The 14,873-nt window shown below is 42.1% G+C and overlaps 1 protein-coding gene across 3 annotated transcripts in view; it reads left to right on the forward strand.

Moving 5' to 3' along the window:
• WDPCP (WD repeat containing planar cell polarity effector) overlaps positions 1-14,873 on the forward strand; it is a 253,491-nt gene that overhangs the window by 7,911 nt on the left and 230,707 nt on the right. The gene's annotated exons all lie outside the window — the stretch shown is intronic.

Genomic DNA, 14,873 nt, shown 5'->3' on the forward strand with positions numbered 1-14,873 from the left:
GGAGTCATTTGAGCCCAGTTTTTCTCCTGCCCGGGCAGGGGGTCAGACTTGAAGATCTACAAGGTCCCTTCCGACCCTGCTTCTATGGTTCTATGATATACGTGGGCCAAAATATTCAATATTCAATTTTAATATTCTTTTTATAACATATCAACTATTTACATGTCTGCATCTAAATGTTTCTTTTATATACAGTGATGATCAGTGTTGTGTAAGGACCAAGATACATTGCACAATATGTCCTTGAGCAAAGGGCATTTTGGCATACAGTGAATATTTACCTGTCCTCTATACCTGTATACATATCTCTGTGATAAATAGAAAAAGGCCTGTTTAGGGCTGTGTGAAGCTTTGGTCGCTGATTTGATTCCGAGGAGATGCAGCCCCTCAAATCTTCAGATTCGGCCGAATCAAATCAGGACAGTGATCCAAATCAGTGAATCATATCACTGTCCCCCGAATCGGGCTGAATTCAAACTGGATACAGCCCACTTTGCACACCCCTACTGTTCACATCCTTATGAGCATGGGGCAGCAGGTTAAGTAGGAACAGTATGACATAATGAAATCAAGAGCTTGTTCTGAAAATATATTTAATGTATTTTATCCATTTAACATTTTTGGTGCTCATCAGTGGTTGTGAGAAGCATGTATCATGTTGCATAATCCTTCAGAGTGGCAATTAAATTTTTAGTATTTCTGCTAAGAGAATTTCTAAGAAGAAATTTTATATTTTGCACATGCATAACATTTTTCCTTGTAAATATAAATAGTTCCAAATATGTATGGGACTGTTAACTATTAAAATTAACATATCCAAGATGCATGCTAACAAAGCATTTTATTTGTTTTTGGCAATTAAAAAATTGTTAAATGTCTGCTAAGCTAAATAGAATAAATGGCTTTCTAAAATTTGGCAGATTAATGTGTCAATAATAAGAAATCCAATTCAAATCCAATTTATACCATTCAAATCCAACGTCTAATAACAGCAAATCAGTCTAGTAGAATTTGTCAGTGAATCTTAATCTTTTAAAGATAATTTTAAATATCAACTATGCAGTTACTCAGGACTTCAGAATTTTTCTGGACTTCTGCTAAGGGGAGGAAAAGAGTATATAGAAGAGATACTGAGTCAGGATCAACCTTAAATGTAATAGTGTCTTACATGGGAAAAAAATTACTGTTCGTCTCTTTTCTTTAATCATTTTGATCTATTTCTTCCTCTTTCAAGTCAGTCTCCCCATTTCTTTTTCCTTCTTTATATGTCTCCCTCTGATCTGTCACCCCTTAGTACAGTGAACTTTTAGGGACTGCTTCCTACTATATGAACTACTTCCTGCTGGAATTATATTAAACATCCTTAAAACACAACACCTTAAATTGCCCATTTATTTTATGTAAAGGTCAGCCCATTGACTTGGGTTACCCTGCTTTCTAAATAGAAAAGAAATGAGAGGTTGCTGATTTCTCCTTTTAAATATGTGTTCTGACACTACATTGATGGGGCCATATGAAGGGATACCTAAGCTATTTATATAGGTTTTTGTGACATATTGTATGTGCAAGTTGGCCAGAGTTGAAAAGATATTTATAGTAGGTATTTCTTCACCATCTTTAGCAACTTTTTTTGTTCTCTCCAAGGTATCACAACTCAACAGAGATTTCCTTACAGTGAGGTTTAGAATTGAACTTTCCCACAGAGATTTAGAAAATTGAGAGAGCACTGCCAAAACAGTTGTGTTATCCTGCTTTCTGTCACCCTCATTGTAAACTGCAGGATCTTGAACACGTGAAGATAATAAAGAGGAAAATTAATCATTTGGCAGAACTCTTAGTAGGAAGTCTTGCAAAATGCCTACTTTAAAAATGTATCAATTTTTATATCAGATGATACCTATACTCTCTAGCTCCTGGTCTTCCTTATAGCATTTTATAAAGGTGACCAGATCTCTCCCTTCATGATTTAAACAATAGCAGTTGTGAAAAGCATTGTGGTCTCTGACAATGCAAACCCATGGCTTTGAAACAGTGACAATGAATTTAAAAAAAAGAAAAAAACCTCCCTATTTAATTTGTTAAACTTTCTGAAACATTACTTGACAGAATGAAAAAAGTTTGAAAATTGTTAATAAATTTCAAATAGGTGTATAATTAACTTCTTAGTTAAAAAAAAAAAAAAAAAGCAAATCAATGGTCCTTATTCCATTTATATATTACCCTGGACGAATAATTAAACTGACCTATATTCTAGTAGAGAAAGACATGCTTTACATTGATTTGCCACAGGTAAATAGGAAAGAGAGTGAAATATACTGGAAAGCAGCAAGTAAATGGCAAAGACAGTGAAAAGTAAATTACTTTACAAAATACTTATGATTTTCACTGGTCTGGACTAAATTCAAATGACAACATTCAAAGATTTACTTGCTTGACAGTCTCCTCAGCTTTCTGTTCCTCTGATCTTACACAACTTATGGATGGATCTCAAATCAGTAAGATTATAAAAAGTTCAAATATTTAAAACCAACAGCCATGACTTTTTTTCTAAATTTCCCAGTGGTATGCCTGAATCATAAGGAGGCTATGTTTTCTCTTGTAATAACGAACTGGTACCGTCAGTGTCGCTCTGTCAGGTTGTTACCCCTTTTGGCAGGGTAGAACTGGGAGTAAACAACTAAAAAGAGTTGTAATTACTACAGGTTATCACGTGAAGGATTAATATAGCTTTTATCAGATTTTGTGAGAAGAAAGCATAAGATAATTCTTCATAGGCCGTTGAGACTTCTGTCTGTAAAGAACTAGATCTTTGGTGTGCTTCCAGGTTTAACCAGCCCCTTGAGCAAGAAATTAGAGGCTAGATATTTTCAGAAGACTGAACAGGCATGTGGCTACCAGAATTAAATGTGAAGTCACTGGTTTGTATATGCAAATGACCAGTTAGGCTGCATGCAGAGTCATTGTGTAAGGAAATCGTATGGCTAATCCATGCCCATATTTATGAAAATCTGTCCTCAACACTTCAAATTTAATCCAGATTTAATGTACATGACTACCTAGAATTACCACTTAATTATAAGTTAGCTCACACATTTTTAAAGTTTTATTTGATGTCTGAAATCAGCTGCTGTCACTTTTTGCGATGGAATACACATGGCACTTCACACTTTTATAGTTACTGCTTGTTCATTGTGAAAAGACTTCACTAACTGTTCTTTATTTCTGAAGCCCTGCATATATGTCCAGATATTTCTTGCATCTTCTGGAAATACAAAATATGTCCATTCACATTACCATACTTAAACTGTACTGTGATTTTTTTTAAAGGTTTTGGGATGTTTACAGATGTTCATTTCTACTGGAAGAAATTTATTCCAGTAGAAAAGTAGCCTGGAAGCTGTACTATATAGACTTTCATCCAGTCCTATGGATGGAGGGCTTCACAGGTAACTCTCCATTGATAGCCTGTCTGCTCTTTTGCCTGGGAAGGGGGAAGACTGTCCAGTGGCAATTGGCAGCTGCTGCAGACAGTGGGAGGTGGGGGAGGAATTTCCACCCTGAGAAAATGCCCCCCACCCCATCCCAGCAGTTAGCTGATTGGCAGGAGAAGGGCATCTTCCCATGGTGGGAACCATCCCAGTTCTCCCTTGCAGAATAGCCTGGAGGAGTGCAGTCCTCCAGGCTGAGTAGAATGAGTGCAGAGAGAGGAAGGGAGCACTCAGCTACAGCAGCAACGCTTCAGGGGCACAGCAGCCTGCCTTGCTCCATGCTACTCTGGGCTGACCTACAACAATGCAGTGAGACAGGGTCATTTCACTGTGGTGGCAAGACTCCTCAGCCTGCTTCCCCCTGCTCTGCTCCAGGCCAGTTGAGTGGTGTGGATGAAGCCAGAGGGGCTGGTAGCCTGGCTAGGAAAAGCCTCTGCATTGTTGGCTCTCTACCCCTCTCACTTGTCCTTGCCCCTCTGGCACACAGCTGAGTGGCAGAAGCAGCAATTTAAAAGCCAGAGCTGTATGTGCAGAGGCTTTTCGCAGCCTGGCTTCTGGTTCCCGAGTCCCTCTTGTCACTCTGCTGCCAACTGACTGGCAGAGTGACAGTATAAAAGCCAGTAGCCAGGAACAGGACTTTGAGAGAGCCTCTCTGAACCAGTTCCCAACTCCCCCTTCCCACTCTGCTTCCCAGCTCACTGATGGGAGCCAGCAAAGTCCACTACCTCTTCCTGAAACCAGGGACTGCCCAGTTGGGGAAAGAGGCAGGGAACAGTAGCTGCTATTCCTCTTACCTCCCAGGATAGGGAGGAGGAGCTGCTCCCTGCACCTTGTCAAGACTGGGGCAACTCTGGTCTTAGGAAGTCACAGAGTGTTTTTCCCTGGGTTTACTTGTCCTGGTCCCCAGGATGAGTTACCCAGGGGAAGGTGTGCAGCTATTCACTCGCCCAGGAGTGATTTAACCCTGGGTTAAGTTGCTGGGTTGTTGCTGAGTTATTTTTCTCCTGGAGTGGCCATTTTTGCTTCAGGGAAAAAACCCTGAATGTCTGCACAGTCCAGGTTTCTGCTGGGAGAATGGCAGTTCTTCTGGTAGAAACTGAACATCTGTACCAGGCATTGATATTTCCATTTGAGAGAGTTTAATAGAGCCCTAAAGGGACTAAGCTCTGTTCTCTAGCTCTGCACCTAGTAGTCCCAACAGCATCTGAATATACACTATTTTAGTAGTGCAGTTCAAACTATAAAGTTTGATGACATATGATGAGCTGCTGAAATAATCCTGTAAATTTCTGTGAGTTGTTGTCAAAAGAAAAAAATAAATAGAGGCATGGCAGGAAAACAGACAAAATGTCTTTAGAATACATTTTACTGTATTTTGTATTATTAAATTAGTTTTTCCTTTCTGTTCTGCTCAGAAATAATACTTTAAAGTAAGTCATTTTACTGATATTTAAGTTTGGCATGATGAAATTACAGCTATTTTGGCCCCTTCCCCACTGTCTCCCCCTAAGGTACCATTTCTTAAGGCTTTGGGATGTTTTAAAGTCTTGCCCCAAAACTTTGACTTTGATACTGTGTATGGATGCCATTTATTCAGGTTTTGTCTACAGTGCATATCATGAATGCCACGTGCCCCCGAAGGCTGGGGGGGGACAGTGAGCTCCCGCAGGCAGTGGTGGTGCTGTCAGCAGTGGGAGCATGGCGGTGGTAAGTGGTGAACTCCTGCAGGCAGCCATGGCGCTGGCAGCAGCGACAGGAGTGGAGGTGGTGAGCTCTGACCAGTGGTCGGTGACCACCCATAGATGCGACAAGCAGCATCAGCAGTGGCCAGTGGCAATTGGGTAACCCCCGCAGACACCACCGGCGGTGTCAGCAGCACCTTTTTGCAGGGATTGCCCCGTCAAGCTCAGGGAGTTCACGTGCACCCTCTATGCCTCACCGATGGTTCATATGTGCCGAACTGAGATCTAGCTGAATAATCTGTTTCACGACTTATTAATTTTTACACGTGCTTTACAGACGGAATTAGAGACTTGCAGGTATTTGCATATTTTATTCTGCCAGGTAGCAGAAGTAAGTGTCTTTTGCCAGTTAATGAGAATTTTATATTTCTTACTTAATTACTGGTATTGTGATTTTTATTTTCCTGCATGTGTACATAAATAATTTTTAGGTTGCAATTATTTGTGTATTAGAGCTGAGTTCATACATATGTGATATGATCTGCTATACATGCAAACAACTTGCTTTAGCAAGCTATATCATAACAGATATTTGATATTTGAATCAAGATGCGTGTGGCTACAACATAATGCACTTTAGTACCTATTGTCAGCTAGCAACAGGAACATTGTCCTCTGTATTATCTTTTTTTGGCTGCATTTAATCATATCCATCAGTTTAACATGTTTTAGAGATTCAAGACTAATCACAAATACATTGTTTCTTGTGAAATATTAACATGTAACAACAGTAACTTCAGCTGTAACAAGGCAGGCAACAAAGTAATTACAGGGGGGTGGGGGACAAAGCAACTGGATTGAAGAGGGTGTGGGAAAACCCTAGGAGTCTGCCTGAACAAGAAATCATTTGCAGTTCTCTGCCCCTTTGCATGTGTCTTGGTCTAGATGGGACTGGGTAAATGGAAAACAGTGTGGAGAAGTATTTGTTTACAGCTATTTAACAAAAGCAAATCCCATCCCTACTCTATAGCTGTTGCTCTGGGCACAAGGAAATAGGATGGTAACAGTTAAGTTGCATATACAAGGAGTCAAGGGCTATGGGTTTAAGACAGGAAAGCACTTAAGCGCATGAAATCCTACGCTTAAATGCTTTGCCTAGTAGAAGAGTTATAAGTGTGCTTGAGCACTTTGCTGGGGAGGTTGGTTGTGTTCCATCAGATTTCTTCTGCATATGAAAGGGGCATTTTGGCATGTATAGTAACTACATGGCTTCACCAACATGAGCTTTTCTCAAACTCTACCCCTCCACAAGCTAGAGGTACTCTCTCTTCCTACCTCATGTATTCACATTCATAATATTTTTCTTCAGGCTGAATCAGGAACTAAGCCCATAAGTCTTGAAGTCATGCCTATATTACTTTTATATAATTTATTCTGTAACATACTGAAGTTGCTACTGATTTATATCCATTTGTTCTTCTAAGTATTCTTCACCTTGAAATACTTCACTTTTTGATATGTATTCCATTGTCATATGTTTGTTTCCTTAGTTTAATATTAGTTCTATTAGGTGGCATGTTTGAAATGTCCTGTGTAAACAATGCCTTTAGTATTTACTCTTTAATTCCATTAGTGACAATGGAAAGCAATTTTTGGTGTTGGATCATTGTCTGTGTATTCAAGCCAAGTTTGCACCATTCCCAATTAGAGTTATGTTTGTTCATGCTCGTTGTTACTGTTCCTGTCTACCACACTATTTGAGTTTGACTATGCAAGTTTACACACATTGCACTTAAACGTTACCACAGTCACACAATATTCTTAAGCATCTGAAGGTTTTTTAAGGTTTGTTTTTTTTAAGCAATGTATACATGTCTAGGTTTCAGATTACTTCTTTTAAAAGAAATAGAAAATAAATTGTTCTGTTGTATTTAAACACCTCCTTACACCTCATGGCAAACTTTTTTAAAAACATGATATATTATATGCATCTTGGAAAGCGATATGTATGTATGTAGGGTGACATATACTGTATTCTCTCACATACAGCATGCTCCCAAATAAAAATTTCACCTTGTTTTTTTTGGAAGGCAGAATGTGGAAAAAAAGATATTTTTCAGAGGTATGGCTGACACTGTGAGAAAGTAAATTGTCCTGGGAACAGAGAATGTCAATGAAGTGTAGCATCAGGAATTTACCGGTGTCGCAGACTGTCTCCTGCAATGACACACTTCCTGGCACACTATGTTCCTAGGATAACTTACGCTGTCACTGAAGGTTAGGCCCCAGATGCTTGCAAAGTACGGTAGTAAGGCTGTTACTTTATTATAAGTAGTTTTTTATACAAGTTCCTGTAACTAACGTGTTGTTTCCACATCGGAAGCCTCATCAAGATACTACCAGCAGCTCACCTGCTGCTTCAGCCACAAACTACAGTGCTTGGACAACAGCTATGGTTATGAGAGAGTTAACATGAGACTCTGCCTTTTCAGTTTGGTCAGCAAACCCAAGCAACAGCCATCTTGGCGGTTACTTTTCCAGTGAATTAAATGACTTCCCCATTAGAACACACTCCCTGATATTTGGGGTGCTGATTTTTGGGGCAAAGGTACGTGCTGTATATGAGAAAATACGGTAGATATGTCATGTTGCAAAGATATGTATCATATACATATATTCATATTTCTACCAGCCTATAATTATTAAACATTGGCGTTTTTCCTTAAAATTTCACCTAGGATTCTACCAGTCAGCTGCTGGTGAGCAGTATTCATGCTGCTGCCCAAGAAAGGGGATCTCAGTAACATTAAGAATTGGCAACCGTTATCAATCCTGTGTACTGGTTACAAAATCCTGACCCAGAGTTTGGCCATCCAGCTCTGGTCATGGCCTCTGTTGCAGGCCCCAAACAGAGGTACCTGGCAGAATTATCCATGCAACCTGTTTCTGCCTTGTGACCTCCTGGCAGCCACAGAACAATTTGGCCTGGACATCAGCCTGGTCACCCTAGATCAAGAAAAAGCTTTTGATCAGGTCAAGGTAAATATGTGTTACCTGCTGAGGGACATGAGGGAAGGGGTTACTATTTCCATTGACATAATGTTTTTTGTCACTGACCAGTATTTCATGCTTGGTCCCTGGGAGGGCCACACACCTTTGCACTTTCATCATTTGTTTTTAATATTTGTATAATGTGGGCTTAAAAAGTCAAGGTCTTCTGCTGATGTTTGAGAGCCTTTTTTGTGACATCACATTTAGTTTCCATGGACACCTTGTCACTGTTGTTGCAGCTTCGTTAGGAATATGAAGTGAAAGCAAAATATTCCTTTTTAATCCTTCTGTTCCAATCTGTATACCTTTTTTCATGTCGTTATCCATATTGGGTATAGGCTTTCTCACATACTCCACCAAACAATTGCTTTTTTTTAAGGATATTCTAAAAATAAGAAACATTTATCCTAGGATGCCTTTGAACATGATCCACCAAAACATGGAGGACATTTTTAGAGGAAGATGGGAGGGATATTGATCTCCATCTGGCCATCTGCTGTATAACATCTTTGCATTACTTCTTTAATTTAGATTTCTTAAGCTCTTAGGGGCAAGGACCATATCTTTCTCACTTTGTATGCTGACCATCTATGACAATTAAATTATCACAAGCAAAACTTTCTTAATTTAAAGCTAAGGTTGAGCAGATATAACTTCAACCTTTATGGAAGTCAATTGGAAAGAATGTTTCATTAAATGGAAGAGAGAGAGAAAGAGAGGGAGTAACATTATTGGAAAAACAGGGAAGGTCATCTAAATCTTAGCTCTGCCCCTACTGTGTCATGAGCTTTTTGATATTCTGTCTGGAGGTGATCCTCTACTTGTACAGTTTTTATGGTGTCTTGAGACCATAGAGCACTGGGTTAATAACTAGTTTCTGGTGTATATCTCTGGCATGAAACAAAACATTTCATCACCACAATAATATTTGCTCTTTCCACATAAATTCTATAACCTTACTGTCCTGGACTAAGAGTGTTTTTATATGTAGATATATGCACTTGCTCTGTGACTGATTATACTTGCGTATTTCACAGTATATGCATTAATTTATGCACTCATCTATGACACTCATCTCCATGTTATCTGAATATCTGTATGTAAGTGAATTTATCTGCCAACACCTTTGTGAGAAAAAAATACATGGCATTGTTCTTGCACATGAAAATCTGTATACGTATTATGTAATAAACTGAGGAACAAAGATAAAGATAAGTGGTCCGAGGTTACACAGGCAGGGTGTGTCTACACATGCAGGCACGTGCACTTGCAGCAGCTCAAATAAAAGTGGTGCAAATCTGAGCCAGGGCTTTTTGCCTCAGCACATGTGCCCAGACATGCACTTCAGTGAGGGTGAGATGCAAGTTGTGCCACTTGGAGCAAAATAACCCTGCCTTGCTCCTGCCAGATCTGCAGCCAAGGGGAGCTAGAGCCTGATGCTGACCCCAGCGCTCACGGGTGCTGGCCCCAGTGCTGTATAAAGCTGCCCTGTCGTGGCCCCATCAGTACAAAAAGCTGCCCTGGCAAGTAGCTCAGGGCTACTCGCTCTCAGGAGCTTCTGGGGCCCAGCCAATTGGTACCTGGAGACACTACCCCTTGTGCCACCTGGAGTGCTGATGCAGCCTCGAGAGTTCCCTTCACCCTTTACCCACTGCAGCAGTCTGGCAGTGGGGGCTGCTGCCTGGCTGTGACCTGCTGTGCACCTGCCAGACTTGGATGGTGACTGCAGAGCCAGTAGAGCCATCTGCCCCTCTGGGCCAGCTGCCAGTGGGCTCTGGCTGTAGAGTTGGGCTTTGTGTGGCACTACTGCTATGTGTTCCCCTGCCCAGCCATCTGGGCAGCTATCACCTGGAAGATGTTCCCAATGCAGTTGCCTGCTTTGAACTGTCAAAGCATATCTTCCTGGCCCCAGTTGTCCAGGATGTCAGCCACAGCCAGATGGGTCCAAGGTGCCAGCTCTGAGTAAGCAGGGTCCTGCCACCTGCCTCCCTAGCAGGAATTCTGGTGTTCCGTATTTAAAAACTGAAAAATCCCTGTTAAAAAAATCCTAAAGTCACTTTGTATTGGCCTGGGTCACAAAAGATTTCAGTTGGAGGAATGGAGGGAAGCAAAGATGGGATGTAAAGAACACATGAGGTACATGTATTTTTTTTGAAGACCAGGAAGTTTTGGCACCGTTTCTTTAAAAGTATATAGACTTTTCAACTATTGTTTCAGATGATGATCTCGAAGTGAACTGAACTAATGTACCTAATGTATAGTAGTATCTATTAATAGCAGTGCAGTTGCATATTAGAAATCTTTAGATACATAGGTACATTAGATGGATATATCATCAACAAAATAACAAGTACCTTAGTATTGTAATACAGGTATCTGAGAGGTGGAAGAAACTATTGATTGAACAAGGGTTTCAAACCAAAGTACAATCTCTCTGGTTGTTCTTACCTAGCGGGCACTTTTACAGCTGATGTTAAATTGCCGTAGCAACACGCTATGGTGACATAGTGTCCACTAGCAAAAACTGACGCCGCCACTATGTCACTGTAGCAATGCACTCCCCCCGGTATAGTACATTGCTGTGGTGACATAGTGGCTAATAATCGTGCATCGCCAGTACAGTGCACTACAGACTGTTACTGCGCCGTCATTTAATACTTCCTTTTGGAAGTACTAAACTTGGAACTTACAAAACCTTTTGGAAGTACTGAATGGCAGTGTAGTAACAATGGTGCTGTAGGTGCACGTGTAGATGCACCGAGAGAGAAGCAATGAAAGGATCACCCGAGGCTACCCTGTAAAATGTGGAGGAGCCCCTGACAGACTTCTAATTCACTTGGATTCCTCTGCTATCCCTTTGTTCCCAGGTAAATGTAGATCACAACTCGTTCTTTCCACTTGGGGAAGAGGAAGCATGGAGAATTTCTTATGCTAAAAGGTTGTAGAAAATTGTCCTGAGTAAAGAAACAGAGTGGCTCACTAGCATAGACAGTTGTGAAGCATGAGAGTATCCTCACAGAACTACCATTAGCCAAATCTCTTTTTCCAGAATGCAACTGAAGGATCTGAGTGTTTTACACCTGTGTGGTAAGCCTTTTCCTGGGTGTCAGACATGGCATGGCTTTCTAGAATTTACACATTTAAGAATAATCTGAAGAATTTCTCTTGGTAAACTCTATTCCTTTTTATTTTTGTAGAGTATTTTGGTCAGCTTTTGGTTGGATGGGTGTCTTCACTTTTTCAGCTATATTCTTTGGACAATTATAACTAACTGTAGTCAAGTCTTGCTGGACTCGCATTATCAAGTTGGGAATAAATTGTGATTTTATCTAATCTGACTGCAACATAAGGATAAATTGAAGTTTTGAAAGGTTGTAATAAAAGCTACATAAGTGTAACTGTGTCTAACATTTTTACTAGGACAAAACCTTAAAGGACATCTGTCGTGATGGGGACTCTTGAAATATAGTATATATGTTTTCAGACTAATACAATGTTAGACTTTGGCAATAAAGAAAGAGCTACTAAATAATTTTATTTTGCCTTTAATATATCTTGTATGACAGATGCCTTTCGATTGTATTTGAAAAGGTGTGAGTTTTTGTGAGGGAGGAGAAAGATGATCTATTGGAAAATGTGGATTAAATATATTTGTAGGAGCAAGAAGGTAATAATTTAGTTATTTATGGGTGTGTATACACAAGACATTATTGCTTAGCTGACTAATTAGCTGCATAGTAAACATCTCGGCATCTACCTGTGCACCTATATTAGGCTGGAGTAAATTAATTTACTTGGCAGCAGGATAGCGCTTGCATTTACATGGAAAAAATGCCGCAGTAACGCACGTGTAGATGCTGCCCAACATGCTGGGGCATGAGGATGCTTCAGTGCGGGGCTGCCTGGCAATTAGCTCCGCTCTGAAGCTCCCTCTTGCCCCAGTAAGCCCCTCCACAGCATGCTGAGTCGGGGAGAGCAGCCCTAGGCTGGCAGGCTGACCCCTGGGGTGCTCTGCCATCTGGGGCTGCTCTGCCCCAGTTCCACATGCTGTGCCTAAATAAACTGTGGAACTTAGTGCTCCAGAGTTAATTGCTCCTGGGTGCATGTTCAAACAGTGCACCTGGGAGCAATTAACTTCAGAGAAATAAGCTTCAGTTTATTCAGGCTCTAATTGCACGTGTAGACGCACCCTATGTGTTGTATTGTTCACTGTTTCAGGGTGCCCAAACTATGCATTCACTAAGCTTGAATAAATGCCACTTTGCAAGGTATCATGGGGGCATAGATGATGGAAAAAGGCAATGCAGATTTAATTAATCACATTGCTGTCCTTAATACTGCCTGGACATTAGCATGGCTAACAGAAATCTTTTATTCTGTTCTGTCTTAATTAAAATGTGGGAAATACAAAACTCTGAGAGAGAGAGAGAGAGAGAGAGAGTAGTTTTTAAATGTAGAATTAAAATTAAAGAAAAATCAAGAAAATGAAAGTGCTGTCCCTGGTGCCATCCTAGTTCACGTACATGCATTACAGGCATTTCCTCTATTCAAAGTGGAGAAGTCAGAGGGGAGAGGTAAGCACTGGCTTTGAAATGCTGTGGGGTGGGAGGAGGGCTTCTCATGTAGCACTTCAAAGCCAGTGACACAGTCCTGCATGCACATGGGGGACGATCCTTCTGCATGCCACCTTCAAAGCCCATGCCTGCATTCCCATGGGAGTCCTTGTTTGGGGAAGCAGGAGGGACTTTGTCCTGCTACTCCAGTCTCCCAGGACCAGGAGTGGAGCAGCTTGCTCCCCATGCCTTCCCCAGACCCATGACAGGTCTGAGGAAGGTGTGTAGAGTAGGGAGGAGGGGGAAGCTATATTGCTTCTTCTGCCAGAGTAATTTCTAATGGGGGAAATTTCTCAAAAATTTCCCCCACTAGAACTGGATGCCTGTTCAAAGCCCTAGGTTCATAACATTTAGAAATGGAAAATGCCTATGACCTCATCTAATCTATGTTGCTACCAATTCAGCACTGCTCCTAATGGTATGTTTTCTTATACTTTGGTGTTCAATTTTTAAGAGTCAGTAAAAGGAACACCTGCCAATTCCCTTAGAAACTATTACATAGTCTAATGGATGTTATTGCAAGAAAGGTTTTCCTGGTATTCACTCTAAGAGTATAGCATGCTAAATAGTATGTTTCACACCTGTAATGTTAGATAGATGTCTGAATTTTTATGAAAACTTCCTTAACAAAAGTGGACATTTGGCACCAATTTTTAAAATAGACAGAAAAAATGTAAACTCTTGGTGCAACTACACATGCATTTGATCTGGGCTCAATTTACTCAGGTGTAAACTACACTGGAGTAAGCATTCCTGGGCAGGTGTCCATACATGCAGAGACTAGGGAGATTTGCTGCTCTCAGCACCAGATGTCCTGCAGCCCTGCAATGGGCCCCTGCTGCCACTGGGGAGGAGTTCCAGGCTCTGACTGCAGCTGCCAGCAGCTGGCAGCCCTCTTCAAAAAGCAGCCCTACTCATTGCTCTCTGGTCAGCCCAGGAGCAGCATGCAGAGCACAGGGGCAGCACATGGCAACTCTCTCCTTGCCCACTCTGCCTCCCCATGCTATGGTTGCTCCAGTTCCTGCCCCTGGCAGCGATGACCAGCACCCCAAACTCCTGCTGGCCACCTTGCTGGCCCTACTGGTGTACCAAGACCGCCACGCAACTGCTGCTGGCAGGGATGCCAACAAGGGGCTTCTGGATGCCACTCTCGGGGCCACCATCACCCCTCATGGGCCTCCTGCCCCACTGCTTCTGGGCGTACCAGGGCCAGCCAGAACTGGTGGTGGCATGTCATCCAGTGCATCTGGGATAACGAGCAGTGACTGGAGGCCTTCCACATGTCCTGGACCACCTTCCAGGACTTTGTGGAGCAGCTCTGGTCCCACCTATAGTGGCAGGACACCGGCATGCAGCTGCCTCTCCCCACAGCCACCTGCTTGCCCCTCACCCTTCTCAAGCTGGCCACATGTGCCAGCCTGCAGTACATCAGCCACTTGTTTGGCTTGGGTAAAGCCATCACTGGGGAGGCCATCCTGGAGGTGTGTGGGACCCTCCAGGACGTGATGGTGGACACTGTGCTGTGCATGCACGACCCCCTGGAGGTGGTGGTGGGAATCTATGCTGTGGGATATTAGGTCCCAGAAGCAGAGGTGGGAAGGGAAAAGTTGTCTAAGACCATTTAAGTTTCCTTTCTCCACTGGCATGGAGTGCTGCTTTGGTATTTGCAGGCATCAGTCCCATGTTACCAATTTTTCTCAATTTACTCCTGCACTGCCATACTTCAGCACATAATGGATGCGTCCACATGAGCACACATATGCCTCTTGCCCCGCCTCAAACCCCTTTGAGGCAGGGCAACAGACATGTGCAGGAACAAAAAATGTTCCCCACGCTGCAAACTTGCAGTGTGGGGAGAAAATTAGACCCAGGGGTCTAAAAAAAATCGACATTTAAAGTGGCACCCGGAGACTGGGTCCTCCACAGAGATGATCTGGCTGCCAGAGCGTCTCTCTGGTTGCCCCTTGCCCTGGTGCTGAAACACGCGGCCGGTGAGGCTGTGTGTTTCATCACCGGGGCTCCAGTGCCAGTGAGTAACG

This window comes from Gavialis gangeticus, unplaced genomic scaffold (assembly GCF_001723915.1).
Source record: "Gavialis gangeticus isolate Ggan-Ray unplaced genomic scaffold, GavGan_comp1, whole genome shotgun sequence".
Lineage (NCBI taxonomy): Eukaryota > Metazoa > Chordata > Crocodylia > Gavialidae > Gavialis > Gavialis gangeticus.